This window comes from Artibeus jamaicensis, unplaced genomic scaffold (assembly GCF_021234435.1).
Source record: "Artibeus jamaicensis isolate MK-2021 breed Jamaican fruit bat unplaced genomic scaffold, CSHL_Jam_final scaffold_474, whole genome shotgun sequence".
In the NCBI taxonomy this organism is placed as follows: domain Eukaryota; kingdom Metazoa; phylum Chordata; class Mammalia; order Chiroptera; family Phyllostomidae; genus Artibeus; species Artibeus jamaicensis.
In genome coordinates this window covers 29,599,106-29,615,876 of record NW_026522046.1, presented here as the reverse complement: position 1 = coordinate 29,615,876, position 16,771 = coordinate 29,599,106, and positions in this window count along the sequence as shown.

Here is a 16,771-nt window from a genome sequence, read left to right as displayed (position 1 = left end):
TCTATTCTGGATGAGGCCCAGTGCCTTTGCAGTTCCGATTCTCTGTCCTACTAAACACAGGAGATCTGTTTTAGAAGGAGGTGATTGACCTCCATGGATCAAGTTCAAAAATCTGTCAAGTTAAATACAATTCCCTACTGAGAGCATCTTGAGATGGCTGTTCCCCGGGCAGGTACATTACGAGCCTGAGGTTTTTGTTGTTGTTGTTGTTTTATGCCAAAAAGAGTGAAGTGCTCATCACATGATGAGGACATATGAAATGTAGACAGAAACCAGCTTGAATGAATTCCACAGGCCAAATGTAGGATGATTTGGGGATGAGAAAGTGAGAGAAACAGAGACACACATTCATGTAATATCAGTGAATAAGGAATAAATAAGAATTCATAAGTGCAAACTGACAATAAATAAATAGGAAAGAAAAGAAAGCTGTTCCTTACTGCCTGTGGATAGAGAAGGCCAATAGATAAATACACAGGGGTTCGAAAATTAACATTCTGGAACCACTCCAGTAAAATTGATTCAAACTAGCATGACCAATAGACCTAATAGACTTCCCTTTCCTCTAAGGGAAGGGAAGTTTGATGAGGAACAAGATATTTACATAGTCTCAAAGTATCTCTCCACAAATTAACTATAAAAGGGGAAATAGTGTATAGTGGAAAAATGGGATAACATCTTAACTAAGTAGATTGCAATCATGTCACCGATAAGAGGCAAAGTTCTATCTGGTCCCTCTAAATATGAAACTGGAGAAAGACTCAACCTCACTCCTGGAGCAGTCCAACCCAAATGGGTAATCTGAAGTTAATCACAAGGAAACAGCAGGACAACTCAAAACTTAACCAGTACATTCAGCGAAATAACTGGCCTGTATTGATCAGATATGCCAAGGGCATGAAAGACAAAGGAAGGCAGAGGAAAAGTTCCAAAGTAAATGAGACTGAAGAGACATGACAAATAATTGCAATATGTCATCCTAGATGATATCCTGAATCAGAAAAAAACCCCTATAACCCTGGCTAGTGTAGCTCAGTGGATTGAATGTGGGCTGCAAACCGAAGGGTCACTGGTTCGATTCCCACCCAGGGCACATGCTTGGGTGATGAGTCAGGTCCCCAGTGAGGTCCACCCAGTGAGAGGTAACCACGTGCTAATGTTTCTCTCTTTCTCCCTCCCTTCCCATCTCTCTAAAAATAAATAAAATCTTAAAAAAGGCACACATTTTAAAATTCTTAAAAAAGAGAAAAATCTGTAAAGAATATTATATTTGAAATGTTCTACTTTTTCTATGAATGAAAACAACGTGGAAACATTTTTGTCTTATCCAAATGAATGACTCATCATTAAAAATAAATAACTAAATGAACAAATAGATAGTATTATTAGGGCGACTGATGAAATTAAAACGTGAACTTCAAAGTATGATATTAATATGAAGTGTTTTGAATTTGATAATTGTACTGTGATTATGTGAAAAAAATCTTGATCTTAGGAAATGAAACTCAATTGTTAAGGAGTAAAGGGGCATAATGTATAAACCTGCTCTCATATGGGTCAGAAAGAATATGTATATTTTCAAAATGTGTACTATATAATATTGATGTACGATATATTATAGATGATAGATATAGAGAGATAACTAGAGCAGAGAGATAAAGAAAATGTTAAAAATAGGTAAAACTTGGTAAGGAGTAATCGGTTGTTCTTTGTACTGTTTTTGCAATTTATCTGTAAGTTTGAGATGACTTCAAACACAAACTTAAAAGGAAAAACCCGGAAGGAAAACACTAAGCCAACCCACTTTTACACAATGCTCACTGTAGCCCCATTACCCTGAACTAAGAGACTTTGAACTGAAGGAAATTCTAATACTCCCCATTAGAATTTTTAAATCTACTTGATAAGACTACATTAGAATATGAAACAACTTAGTGAATGAACTGTATATAATAAAATTATTACAAGTGTGTATAAGTTACAGAATTAACCTTTACAAGTTAAGACTGCACATTTATTTGTACCAATGAACAGCGCTGGTTATATGAAACTAGAGAGTTCTTACATTCGTCCTGAATTTGTGTATATTCATTGTATTATCTGGGATTAGTATATAATCATAATTATAATAAAAACAATTGTTATCTGGCCACTTAGCTATGTCGTAGGAAAACACTGCCTTAGGACTCAGGACACTTACAGTTTTAGGACCAATTCTGTCATTTATGAGCTGTTTGACTTGATCAAGTCAGATAACTTTGTGCAGCCTCAGTTTACTCATGTAATGGAAGTGATGAAGGTGAACTCAAGAATATTTGAAAGCCCTTTCAACTTTAAAGGCCTGGAGTTCTACATGGGTGGAGATTCTGAGAACTGCAGAGACCAGAAAGCTGCTGAAAGAAACTGGGTGTATTCAATGGAGTTGATGATTTACAGTTAGGGCTCACAAGCAAATGGTCAAACTTCCGTGGGAGCTCCACACTTGGATGATAAAAAACACTTGTATTTCCTTCCATAACTTTAATTTAAAAAAATATATATTCATGGCCAAGATACTATGAGATACATAAGGTGTACATCACCAATCCAATTTTCAGGACACAAAACAGGCTTTGAGAGATGGATGGCTTTTGTATCTGTAAATAATATTATTTTTTTGATCTATCATATTCCAAATTTGGGATTCACAGTCACATAAAATGAGAAAACTAACGTTCCACATGCTCTTGTCCATCTTGCTCCATTCACACGTCCGCACTTTTTATATGTTTCTGTTTCTGTTACTGGAGTTTTTCTAAATGGTTGGTTATTCTACACTTTGCCAACAGGTTGAGTCAAAAAATTAAGTAAAAATCTTCTTTACTATTATAATAATGTGAATATTATTACTTAAGGCACAAGTAGCATGGTTAGACCCATAAAGAAAGAGCTATAACCTTGCATTAATAAGCTTATACTAATTGAAGGATATTTCAAGTGTCAAGGTCGAATTGATTTTTCTTTTTCAATTCACTAAATATCACACAATATTGTAGTTTGTTTTACATTTAGGCCATAATTTCTTTATATATGTTAGTTATTTAAATTTTCTAATTAATTTTCTTTTTCTTGTGAATACTAAAGAAGACTTTTAGTATTCTTTCATCTTGTCACAGATTACTTAGTTTATTAATAAGAATGTTTCCTAAAAGAATATTTCTGCTTGGGCAGGTGCTCTTGAGAACCTTCTATTGCTGGTTACTATTTGGACTGTTGATTTTCTAAGCTTGCCAAACAGCTTTCATGTAATAATTATTTTTCATGTCAAATTCACTTTTTTTGGCTGCCATGACCTTATTTTTCTTGGATTACTTTTTTTTTCTCTAATATACATCCCCCAATATTTTTTCCTGAAAGTGTGTCTGAGAAATAAAAATTTCTAAGCTCTTGGATGTCTAAAAATGCCTTTTAGGTATTCAAAAAACAATTTAAATGCACATACAATTCTAATGTCAAAAGAATTTCTCCTCAGAACTTTTCAAGCATTTTCCATTATCTTCTAGCAACTGATTTTGCTGGGAAGGAGACCAACACCAGTCTGATTTTCATTTCCTCATAGATAACCTATTTCCTCATAGATAACCTATTTTTGCTTCCAGAAAGCTTTTAGGCATTTATCTTTTCACCTGGTAAAATTTCAGAAGAGATGCCTAGGTGTGGATCCCTATGTTTTCATGTATGGTGTGGTTACCCCCGTAAGTAATTATTTCATGTTGTCAACAAAAACAGAGGCTACCCTTTGTGGGCCTGACATTCACACAGAAACCGTGGCCTTTCACAGGAAGGCTGCTCTTTGCAGAACACATCTTCGGTTTTAGTTTAATTAGGTTACATGTCATTGTAGTGTTAGAGAATGGGGTGAAGATGGACTTGCACGGTTTTTCTGTAGACATTAAACTAATACCCTTGACTCTCTGCTTCACTTTCCCCTGGAATTCATGACAATTCTAACCTTTGAACTTCCAGCTTTTTTCTATGTAATTTCTTAGGTGTGACGTGTTTGGCTTCTGTTTACAACAGCGAAATCTAAATTTTATTGAGTTGTGTTCAGGAAGTGTCCTAGGTACTTGATATAAGTTGACCAATTCAACAGCCCTACAAATTGGTCTTATAATTATCTATACTTTATAAAGAGGACTCGCTCAAAGTATACAGCTTATGATGGGTCGAGCTATTATTTTTGAATCCCATCGTCCACACATCTTGGAGAAATATATTGAAATCTTTCACTTCCTGATCCTGGGATTTATTATGAACCCTTTCCTTTCATATATATTTTTAAACGGGTATTTTAGTGAAGGTGCACCAGGTGCAAAGGCTGGGAAGGAAAGGCATGTGTTCTGTCTGCAACCTTAACTGAAATCCAGCCATGCCTCCCGAAAGCTAAGTACACAAACGCTGCCAGGCAAACCTGGGTCCGGCCGTTGCTTCTGCTGCGAAGTTACGGGCACCCCAGTGGCAGACAAGGAATAGCCAGAGGCTTACTTCTAGAGGTAAGACTGCTGTGGTCACTCCTTCCCATCACTTTGACTACCTTCTGCTCCCTCAGAGGGAACAACCTCAGGCTGACAGAGACCCTAGTGATGCCGATGAATTTCCCCAGTCCCTACCAACGCTCCCTTCTCAGATCAGGCTGTCTCTTGAGGGGGGGGAAGCAGTTGGATCGGAGTTACTGTTTGTGCATGGTCCCTTCCCTCCTTCTCTCTCAATACACTCACAGGCACGCCCACGCCCACACATGAGTATTCCAATCGATATTTATTGAGCAGTTATGTACTAGGTGTTTGGTAGAGCCAAATCATGTGTCTGAAGCACACTGTCATGAAACGCTTTAAGGGACAGTGGGGAGGGGGCGTAGTTTGGGATCTGTACTCAGATAGGTGGCTGCCTCTAGATCAGGATGGGCTGCACAAGCGGTTTCTGCAGAAGAACAGCTGCTCATCCGCCGCTGTGCCTGCAATTCTGACTCTGGAGATTGATTCCTTTCAAGTGAGCTATTTGCCAAGAAGAAAACTACTCTGTTAGGGGTTCTTATCACTTTAGTCTGAATTAAACATATGTGTTTTTGCCAGAATGATAATGTAGTGGATCACAGAATGGTCACAAATTACTTATATCTCTGCATGCACATTCCTTTTCAATGGGATTTTTGTCATGCCTTCCACTGAACAGTTGGGTTTATTTCTCTATCTTTTGATCCTGGGCCTGGTCAGCTAACTTCCTTTGGCCAAAGGGACTTTAGAAAATATGACAGAGGATTGAAAAGCGCTTGCAATTGGGTTTGCCTTCTCTTGCTGCTGGGAACCCTTCTGCCACCATGTGGAGCAGCCTCTTTGAGGATGAGAGACCAGGTATGACAGGGAAGCTATTTTTGATCATTCAGCCCCGATGAGCTGGGCTAATGCAGAGGAACCAGCCAGATCTCTCACAGAATCGTGAGACATTATAAATGGTTATTTTAAGTCAAGTTTTGTGGGGTTTCTTATGCTAACTGATGATAGATGATATAGATAGATGATAGATGATTGACAGACAGACAGACAGACAGTTCTCTTTACACCGCTAGAGGATGCTGGATGTTTAGATAGAGGCAAGGGAGGCCCTGAGGAGAGCGAAGTGCAGAGAAGGAGGAAGGAATACATTGAAAAAACTTCATTGCTCTTCTGGACAGATCTTTTTATAGCTCCAGGATGAAACGTTCAGAATGTGAGCACCATTCCCCAGTGTCAGTCTAGTGTCAGTGGTTTGCTATAATTTGAACTACCCCCAAATCACCCGACCCTCGTCTTTACTATTTATTTAATAGTGCAGGAGAGATAAATAATTTCTCAATAGACTCACCGAGTCTCCTCTTAACCCAGAACTCTAAGTCTAAACACAGCCAATGTGTGAAACTGTAAAACAGTGTGAGAGGCTGACTCAATTTGTTGTCTGTCAAACTCCCGCCACCTTGTTTTGACTCCCACTCTGTCGAAGACCACCAGGCCCTGATGTTCTGCGTCAGCACTGCACCCTTAGTTGGACATGTTTTCTACCTCTTCTGGCCTCAGATACAGTGCTTTCTCTCTCTTCTGCAGCATCAATGATCGACTTTGCAATCTGGTTATTTGAGTGGGTGTCTGTTGTGTCTGGAGATCAAGCTCTCTGAGGGCAGGGACCTCATTTTATTTATTCATTCTTTTGTTAATTTATTCATGCAGGGGATGATCATTGTGTAACAATGGTTCACCCATGCTTTCAAGGCTCCTATTGTCTAAGTAGAAGAGGAAAACCATACATCAGTTTTCAAAGACCATGTTAATGTTAATACTGAGTGTTTACAAAAAGATGTGTGAGCACAGAGAGAAAGAATCAGTCACCTTGACTCATGTTTCTGTATCCTCAGTTGTCTTTCTGCTTCTGCACTTGACCCCCTAAAATCCAATGTACACCCAACAGTCAGAAAAATTTATTAAAACATATTATTTTATATAAATTAATTGATATAAATAAATATATTATATTAATTCTCCACTTTAACATTTCAGTTTCAGCTTCTACTGGTCTTACATAGTCAGTGGGATCTGGCAGCTGCCTTTTTCTATGATGTGCCTCGGCCACACTGGCTCCTTTCAGTGCTTCGGGGAATTGAGCTTGCTCCCTAGCTTAGCCCCTTTGAACTAGTGGTTACCTATTGCTGCCTGACTTGCTCCTTCTTGTCATTCAGAGCTCTGCTCTGGTAGCTGGATGCTTGATACCTGATGTAAGTAATCATCTAGTCATCCATTGTCATAAGACCCTGCATTACTCTAATCGTGACATGGTTGCAGTGCCTGCCTATTTTTTTTCTTTTGTTCCTCCCCTCATCTCCCTCCTCTCCCCTTTCCTTCCATCCTTTCTTCCTTCCTTCCTTCCTTCCTTCCTTCCTTCCTTCCTTCCTTCCTTCCTTCCCTCCTTCCTTCCTCCCTTCTCTTGTTCCCTTACTTCTTCTCTCCTTCACCTTGCTTTCATTTTCCTTTTTTGACTTTGTGTCTCTCTTTGCCACCATGTCTGCTTCATGATAAGTGTTTAATAAATACTCCTTGAGTGTATGAACAAATGAACAGAATCCTCAGTGCTGGAGCATTTGATGGGTGGAATGGGGGAGGGGTGCTTTTCAGGAAGAGACAACAGCACTTTAGTCAAAGACACAAAACAGTGGGCAAGTGCAGTAGAAGTATTTGGGTGTGGCCAGAACACGGGATGTAATTTGAACCTGGAAAGAGCAGGAAAACAAAAGGAGGTGAGAACTGAAAAGTTTTATATCTATACCCCCTCCTAGCCCCTCAGTACATGGTTTTTCAACCTGAGACCTGATTTCTTCATTGACACGGAATGCAGACTCCTGCCCCTCCGACATTGCTGACAGCTCAGTGACAGGGGAGAGGCTTCTAGAAGATCCTGACGGCTTTGCATCGTTGTAGAAACTAATTTTAGAATCTTGACAGTTTTGTAGAGATATATTTTTAACCATTTAATGAATGAATGGGAAATATATTACTGAACTTGGCCAAACCTGAGAAACATGCATATCATTCATTCATTCATTCACATGACATTCAACATGACATTCATTCACAACAAATTATTGCAAGGGGCAGTTTTATTTTAGATATTTCCTTTTGTTTGAGTTTGATTTGTTTATTATTTGTAAGTCTTAAAAACAATTTTGGGAGACAATGAAGAGGCTTTCATTTACTCCACTGGAACAACGTAATGCTTATCTCAAAGGATATTTGTACAACTTAAATGACTTAAAATGTGGGAAGTGCCTGGAGCAGTCCTTGGCGTGAATTGCTAGCCTTTATCATTATTGTAATCACGTGCTACTCTTACAAGGAGAAACTGAAACTTCATTGAAGGAATTTTACACTGGGTTCAAAAATGTACTGTGAATGTGTTTGCATTTCCCTGGAGACACACGTTCTGCCATCTTGCTATTGTGGCTGCATTCACTGATGGTGATGCTTAAAGTCCTTTCTTGTATGATTGTAAAAATGGCGTCAATGAAAGCCGCTCAACTGAATTGCGTCAAGCCCATCGTTCTTGTGTTTAAAAACAATGCAAATGTCCAGAATAACCAGGGGGGATGCTGGGTAAAGGTGAAAGGAGACATCTCGACAGAAAAAGTCTTTTTCTAGGATAAAGGGAACATGCTTTTCTAATCCATTTGGGGGGCTTACTGCTAGAGGCCCTGTCTCTGCTCCAGCCCTTCTCACCAAGACTCGAGGCTGGTTGTGGCTGTGGTTCTGCAACTCAGCAGGCAGGGAGGGCAGGAAGGAAGGGTGGGCCCGTTGAGATTTCCTGTCTCGCTGTGAGTCACTGATACTGAGCACTTTTCTGGTACTTCACTGCCTACTATCCGGAAAGCAGGAATGCGGCTGCAGAAGTCGAACCGGAACCACCGCTCTGCGGCTTGGCACTGCAGTAACTGCTCTCACCACTGCGAACAAGCGTGGTCTGGAGCGTGGCCGGCACCTCTCCCTCGCGTGGAAGCCAGAAGCCGAAAGAAGCGTGCTCCATTACCCCCTCGTGAGAAGATAATGCAGCTTACGAGAAAGAACATCCTTAAGTATTACTTAGGTGCCCTGGAAAAGGAGAATCATTTCGGAGACTGAAAGCAAACTTTCCCTTTCTGACTGACTACTCCAGGAAAGCCTGTAAGCCTGTCTGTGTCTAATTTCCCTTCCGTGCCCTGCTTCCTTGCATTGCAAGCAAACTGAAGCTGAATATGGGATTTGGGAACTGCTACAACCAAATGCCTTGTAAATAAAAAATTTGAAAGTAATTCTTATTTGTGGAGTATAATGTGAAAGGGATCAATTTTGATAAAGTCTGTTTAAAGGGGATGATAACAGCTGTTCCATCTACCTACTAAATCTTCTGGGAGAATCAATAATAATAATAATAATAATAATAATAGCAGCTATTGAGCACTTGTTTTATACCTGGTACTATATTTTATATACATCATTCCTACTCCTCACAACCACCCCCAGAAGCCCTCCATTCTACCAGCTGCCTTGATGTGGGATGCTGTACGTGAGAGCTTTGAAAATATTAGTCATTAAATAAAGGCTATTTTATAGCAGGGTATAATTATAATTAACATTAGTAAAAATTCCAGGGATAATCTTTTACGTTGTTGACCAAGAACTTAGAAGTTATACTCAACTAGGTGCAGATACCACTTTTGCCCAGCTGTATCTGTAGGAATATTGCTAAGTTTCTGTGGGCCTTAATTTCTTCCCCTGCAACATGGGTCCAATAACAGTGAGCTCTTAGGATTACAGAATTCATAGGATCATGTGTAGAAATTCCACAACTCTGTTTGACACATAGAAGATTCATCACAAATATGGACTCCCTTTACTTTTCCATTTTTCCTAGAGATACTAGAACTGATGCCAAAATCTTTAGAATTGTTAACTAGGTATTTGACCATTTTTTCAGAGTGACTTCAGAAATATTAATTTCTTAATATTAAGAAAGAGGAAGTACAGCTATAAGAATGAGCAACAATGGAATATTATAGATGAAGGATTTTGCTGCCCATAGGAAAATACTCTGATTGTTCCCATAAGGTGGGTTTGAAAGCAACTGTTTGCATTTGAGATCTGAAAAAAAAAGTTGTGATGGAAAAAGAATTGTTAAGAATGAATTTTAATTCTTTAAAATTGTCTGATCATAACAATGTGACTTGATTCTAGGGCTTTGGTAGGGAGGTTGCAATGAATTCCCTTGTGATACAAAGGGATTTAAATTGCTAGTGATTGTTGGCTGCCTCCGGACGCCAGAAACCTGGCCTCTTACTTAACTGTGTGTTCATTGAAGAGAGAGAGTGTAGTGGTCACTGTGGTGCTTTAGAGAATTAGATATTGTCAATATTTTTGTTTTACCCATGAAACTTTTCAACTTTTAACTTTTAAAACACAATGAAACTTTTCCTTTCATCCGTGAGAGCTGGGTGAGTTCTCAAAGTGATAATTATTTTATTAAACAAACAGCTCATGTTCTTAAACTCTCCTTAACTTTATACTTCAGAGCAGAAAATAAATAATAGTACTTTTTCTTCATTTAAATTAATACAGGTTACTTTCAAAATACAGTTCATGATCTACTTGATTTTTTTCCTTTATTGATTCTAGAGAGAGAGGAAGGGAGGGAGTAAGACAGGGAGAAAAACATCAATACAAGGGAGAAACATGTATCAGTTGCCTCTGGTATATTCCCTGACTGGGGATCGAACTTGAAAACCAGGCATATGCCCTGACCGGGAAAAGAACCCATGACCCCTGGGTTCATGGGACAACACCCAACCAACTGAACCACAACAGCCAGGGCTATACTCTATTTTTCATGGAAAATTTAATGAATGTGGAGCTATTTAGTGCATTTAATAGACTCAGAAAACACATGGGCATCAGTGCCTGTAGCAGTACTGCTTTCTGTTCTGGCCAGCTTTTTATAGACTTGAGCACTGCCTTACTGTGCTAGGCCTGAAGGCTTCGTAAATAAGTAGCATTCATTTCCACAATCTGGGAAACTTAAAACACTGGGTTCTAATTATATCTGCACCACAAAAACTAAAGTATACTTTGCAAAGGAAAGGCACAAAGACCGGAATAAACCTTCTTATATAATGATAAACTACTACAAAAGTCTTCATCTTTTTTCCCAGTATTTGCTCACAAAATTCTTAGCGTCCCTGTGCCTACAACTCTGCTACTGGAAAGGCTGCAGTTATGGGTGACAAACTGAGTACATGACCCTGGTAATTTCTTGCATATTATGTTTTCCGGGGCCGAGACAGTTGTATTTGCCTATGGTAGTTGATATTTATTGAGTGAATATTTGATACATTGTTGAAATGGTATTATCCAAACGTGTGAGGAGTAAAGGCGATAAAAGGAAATCAGTGAAATGTGATATCTCTCTCTTTTAGGCGAAGTTTATAAGATGTTTGTATGATCCAAGTTAATGGCAACAGTGTTGGTTGTAGCTTTTATTGTTCACAGATGTCCTGAGCATATGACAAAAAAGTATGTGAGTGCTACTGTTATTGCTAGGCTTCACATGAGTTTTTCGGTCATGAAAGAGGATTTTCTAGTTTAGTAGAATTTGAAACAAGTTCTACTTGCTTAGGATGGAATTATTCTTAGACTAAAATGTAAGCTGTGCGTTTTTTCCATATTTTAGATATTTGATATCCCTTAGCCACACAATGTAGAACCCACATCTAAGGCACGGCAATTTGCTAGTGAGTCACATGGAAAAGAAACTTGAGTGTTTTTCATGGCAAAGGAATTTAACAGTGATGATGTAAAGCAGGAAAACTGAACCTTGCTTCATCTCCAAGAATATTTTTTTCTTCCCTTCCCCTAAATCTTCCACATGTTACATAAACTAAATCTAGAAAGGTTTGTCATTTTCAAAATAATTGTATTTAACATAAGAATCAACAAAAGCAATTTGGAAAACTGGGATTGTTTTACTAGTTTTTATTATAAAGCCAGAAATACTCCCTTTAAGTTCTGAAATATGCAGAAGTTAAACTTTTGTTGAAGGAGTTAAGATGGTGGTGAGGCTTTGGCCCTAGCAGACCTAGCTGTCCTTAGAGAATTGGAGTTCCCATGTTGATCCTGCCATCGTCAGGGTCTCCCTCCTATTATTACCTCCTACTCCTACCATTTAACCCAAACATCTCTCTCTCCTGCCACAGTGAACCCTCACTCCACTCACAAATGTTGAAGTTTGATGCTTGGCTTCTGACTGCTCAGGTGCAGTCTTGATCCAGATCGGCTTCTTGTGCCTCCTGTGAAAGAGACGCATCTGGGCAAAGTGGCTCTCAAACCTTATGATGCATCAGAACCACCTGGAGCCCTTGTTAAAACTCAGCTTCCTGGGCCCTGCCCCTGGCGTTTCTGGAATGGTGCCTGAGAAGCAGCATTTCTAACAAGTCCTCAGTGGGTGCTGACACTGCCACTCGGGAAGCCCACATGAGCCCACTGGTGGGGTGTGAAGAGCGCATGACTGCAAGCTAAGAAAATCTTGTCTTCATCTAGTTTCACAATCGCCCTTATCTAAAACACTAACGCGTTACCTCTGAGCCTTATTTCTTCATTTGTAAATCAAAAAGGGTTGAGCTGGTAGCTCTTGTTCAGTCTTTCTCAATTTTTCTGTCCATCTCAAAAAGAATTCATGGCGTGATCACTTCAGTGAAAAAGCCTCATTCCAGTAGCTTCTCCTCTGACTACATATCCTCGTCTCTTCGAAAATGTTAGGGGTTGGGGGCTAGAAAAACCACATCAGTTATTTACGAATGTGAAATACTTCACATTCAAATTCTTAAATCTGAGTTTCCCAAATGATGTGTCTGAAGAGTTTACAGGTTGCTGAGATATTGGTTCCTTTGGACCTTGAGGCATCAGGGCTCCCACCCCGCAGTAGTTTATCTTCAAAAGTGTTCCTTGATCCCAGCAAACTCTTCAAATATTATGATTTTCTATGCACCATGAAATGGCAGGGTTTGGAAAGCACTGTTAGGTTAAGTAAAATGACTTTCCTACTTTATATATTGTGCAGATCTGACATTCTTCATATCAATTTAATTCAGAAATGAACACAGCTATATGATAAAGTCTGAAGATCAGAACGGAGATAAAAAATAGTCTTAAAAAGGCAAAAGATCAATTAAACCAGTGGGTGGAATGTTGAAAAAATACATAAGATTGACGAACCTTTAACTAGACTCATCAAGAAAAAGAGGACTCAAATAAATAAAATCAGAAGTGAAAGAGAAGTTGAACCACAAAATTAAAACCACAGTGAGATATTACCTCACACCTGTCAGAATGGCCATCACTCATAAATCAACAAGCAACAAGTGAGGTTGTAGAGAAAAGGGGACCCTAGGCCGCTGGTGGTGGGAATGCAGACTGGTGCAGCTACTATGGAAAACAGTATGGAATTTTCTTTAAAAAATTTGAATGAAACTGCCTTATAACCCAGTGATTCCACTTCTGGAAATAAATTCTAAGAAATCTGAAACACTAATCTGGAAGAATATATACACCCCTATATTCTTCGAAGTGTTATTTCCAATAGCCAAGACTAGGTAGGCAGCAGCCTCCCTGACCATCAGCGAATGAGTGGATTGAAAAACAGTGGTACATTTACACAATAGAATACCACTCAGCCAGAGAAAAGAAGGAACTCTTACCTTTTGTGACAGCATGGGTGGACCTGGGTAATATTATGTTAAATGAAATAAACCAGTCAGAGAAAGACAAATATATATTTCACTTATATGTGGAATTTAAAGAACCAAATAAACAAATAAAATAGAAACAGACTTGTAGATACAGAAAATAGACTGATGGCTCTCAGAAGGAAGAGAGGTTGGGGAGCTGGGTGAAAAAGGTGAGGGGATCAAAAAAAACCAGTTCAGAGACACAGACAACAGTATGGTGATTATAAGAGGGAAGGAGGGAGGTGAAAGAGATTAAGGGGGATAAATGGTGACAGAGTCTTGTCTTTGGATGCTGAACACACAGTACAATATACAGATGATATATAATTGTAAACTTGAAACCTGTGTCATTTATTAGCCAACATCACCTCAATAAATTCAATAAAATTAAAAATAAATATTAAAAATTAAACAAAAATGAGAAAATCTGATTGTAGTATGCTGATTTATTATTTTATTTTATTTTTAAACATTTATTTTTTTTTAGAGAGGACATGAGAGAGAGGGAGAAAAACATCAATGTGTGGTTGCCTCTCAAGCACCCCCTACTGGGGACCTGACTTGCAAGGCATGTGCTTTGGACTGAGAATCAAACCCACAAGCCTTTGGTTCACAGGTTGACACTCAGTCCACTGAGCCACACCAGTCAGGACAAATTTATTCTTTTATCTTTAATTTTTTTTTTAATCTACAATTTTCTGGGGCACAATCTTTTTAAAAAGATTTTATTTATTTATTTTTAGAGAGAAGGGAAGAGAAGGAGAGAGAGAGAAGAGAAATATCAATGTATGGTTGCCTCTTGTGGGTCCCCTGCTGGGAACTGGCCTGCAACCCAGGCATGTGCCCTGACTGGGAATCGAACGACAGTTGTTTGGTTCACAGACCCGTGCTCAATCCACTGAGCTACACCAGCCAGAGCCAAATCTATTCTTTTAAATGTTAGCTAAACCACTGCCATCGTTCTGGAAGTCTTTTATTTTAATACAGGAATTTGACAGGGTATGGAAGAGATCATTCGATTTTCCTGTAGCTACCTGGGTAAGAGCTCTTCAGTGTAGCACTGCATCATTTTTATTGCATTTTCCAGCTGCACACGAGGCTTTGCATGGGGCATAAAGAGGAACTGAAGCACTGTGATTGACCAGAAGTGGAGGCTCCTGTATATGTGTGCACGTGTGCAGTGGCTGTAGTTTGAGGCTAGGGAATAGGGAAGAATGGTGCTAAAGTCCTTGAGTGGGACTTTCAAATCTCCTGAAAGTACAGGTGTTACTGTCATCTCAGTCTGTGTGCTCACTGAAATCCCATAGAACTCTGGATAGAGGCAGGATATAGCCTATTGCATTCTCAGGGGCTAGAATGGTGCTTGGAACCAGATGGGTGCTCAGAATTTGGCTTGAGTTGCTTGGTAAAGTGTTGATAGGGAGCTTCTACTGCCTGGGAACCTATGTTACTTACACAGCATGTAGAAGGAACCCGAAAATGTGAAGTGGCACAGAAGAGAAGCATTTCACTCTGCAAACTGAGCCGACATTATATTCACCAGTCCCCCTGCCTCATCAACTTATTTATTAACAACTCATTTTCTAGGTAGTCTAATTCCTGATTGTTTTTAGGAAAACAGTATTTTGTTACCTTTATTACTAATTAGTCTTTAAATGTTTGTCGCCTTCTTTTTTATATAGTAAATTTCCAAAGCCATTCTGCTTGCTAATTTATTTCTTAAGAAATTGTTTAAAGTCACCTGTGAGCTTCTAAGAGAACTGTTCTCCATTAACAATTGTCTCCCTCTCCATGAAAAACTGTGCCAAAACTCTGTGATATTTTATATTGAAGCCAATACAATGTGGCTCCTACACAACCAGGAAAAAGTAAATTGATAAAAATCTTTCATTTTTGTGGTACTACCAAGCTGACTTTTCACCTCCAGTTGGTCATTTACTTTCAGTAGAGGGGAAAAAATAACAACATTGAGGTCAGTACTTGGGAAAAAAAACAGGCAAAGTTCAGAAGGGGCTTAAGGCTGCCCTACTCTGAACTGAAGAAAAATTCACTTCCCTGCAGTCCTGCAGTTCAGTTCCATTTTATACATCTCTTTCAAACTTCATTTCTCAAATTATTACTCATTACTGATAATGCTGCTTGATGCTGGTTGGGCAAGATTTTGAAGTGCCTAGTCATGCATTATTTTTTTTTTGAAGTTGCTTCTGGCTAAAAAGAGTCTGAGGATCACTGTTCTTTGATAGAAGAATCTTCCAGGTTTACGTTCCAACAGATATGAAATTCATTTCCTTTATGATCTACATCTGCTTTATGTAAGCTGGCCTTCTCCTACCCCAGAGAGAGACAACCATCAACTTATCATTTCTACTGCAGAACATTGTCCTGGTTCCCCCTGGAATATTTCTACTGTTATTCCCTTGAGTATTAAAAACAAATGCAATGTACACAAGACAACTCTTTGCTAATCATCACTGCTACCAACACCATCATCTCCAAAGCTTCACCTGCTATCTCATAGTATTCCATCTGGCTTTTGTCTGTCTACCTTTCAACAGGAGCTGCAGCTCCCAGAAACAGGGATCTTATGGATCACCTGCATTCATTCTAGTGACTAATGTATAACTGAGCATCACATGGATATTTAATAAACAACAGTTGAATCATGTTGAATTAAATAAAAAATTTCCCTATCCCCAGTGCTAATTGAGAAAGCAACTGGACCTACCCTTGCTCTCTAGTCAGAAAACTATCATGAAAAAATAAGGTAAAAAAGATTACTGGAAAGGAAAAAGCAAAGGGCAATGCAAAAGAGTACAAAGAAGGGTGAGAATAATAATAATTCCTCCCATACGCCAAAATAAACTCAAGATGGATAAAAGACTTAGATATAAGTTGGGACACCATAAAAGTCCTAGAGGAAAACACAGGCAGCAAAATTTCAGATATTCTATGCAGCAATATTTTCACTGATACAACCCCTAGGGCAAGGAATATAAAGGAAAGAATAAACAAATGGGACTATATCAAACTAAAAAGCTTCTGCATGGCTAAATAAAACATCAGCAAGATGGAAAGATATATTTGCCAATGACACCTCAAACAAGGGTTTGATGTCCAAAATATATAAAGAACTCACAGGACTCCACACCAGGAAGACAAACAATTCCATTAAAAAATGGGCAAAGGACCTGAATAGACACTTTTTCAAGGAGGACATACTGAGGGTCCATAGACATGTTAAAAAATACTCAGCATCACTTGCCATTAGAGAGATTGCAAATTAAAACCACAAATAGATACCACTTCACACTGGTCAGAATGGCCATCATAAACAATCAACAAACAAGTGCTGGTGAGACTGTGGAGAAAAGGCAACACTAGTGCACTGTTAGTGGGAATGCAGACTGGTGCAGCCACTGTGGAAAACAGTATGAACTTCCTCAGAAAACGAAAGATGGAACT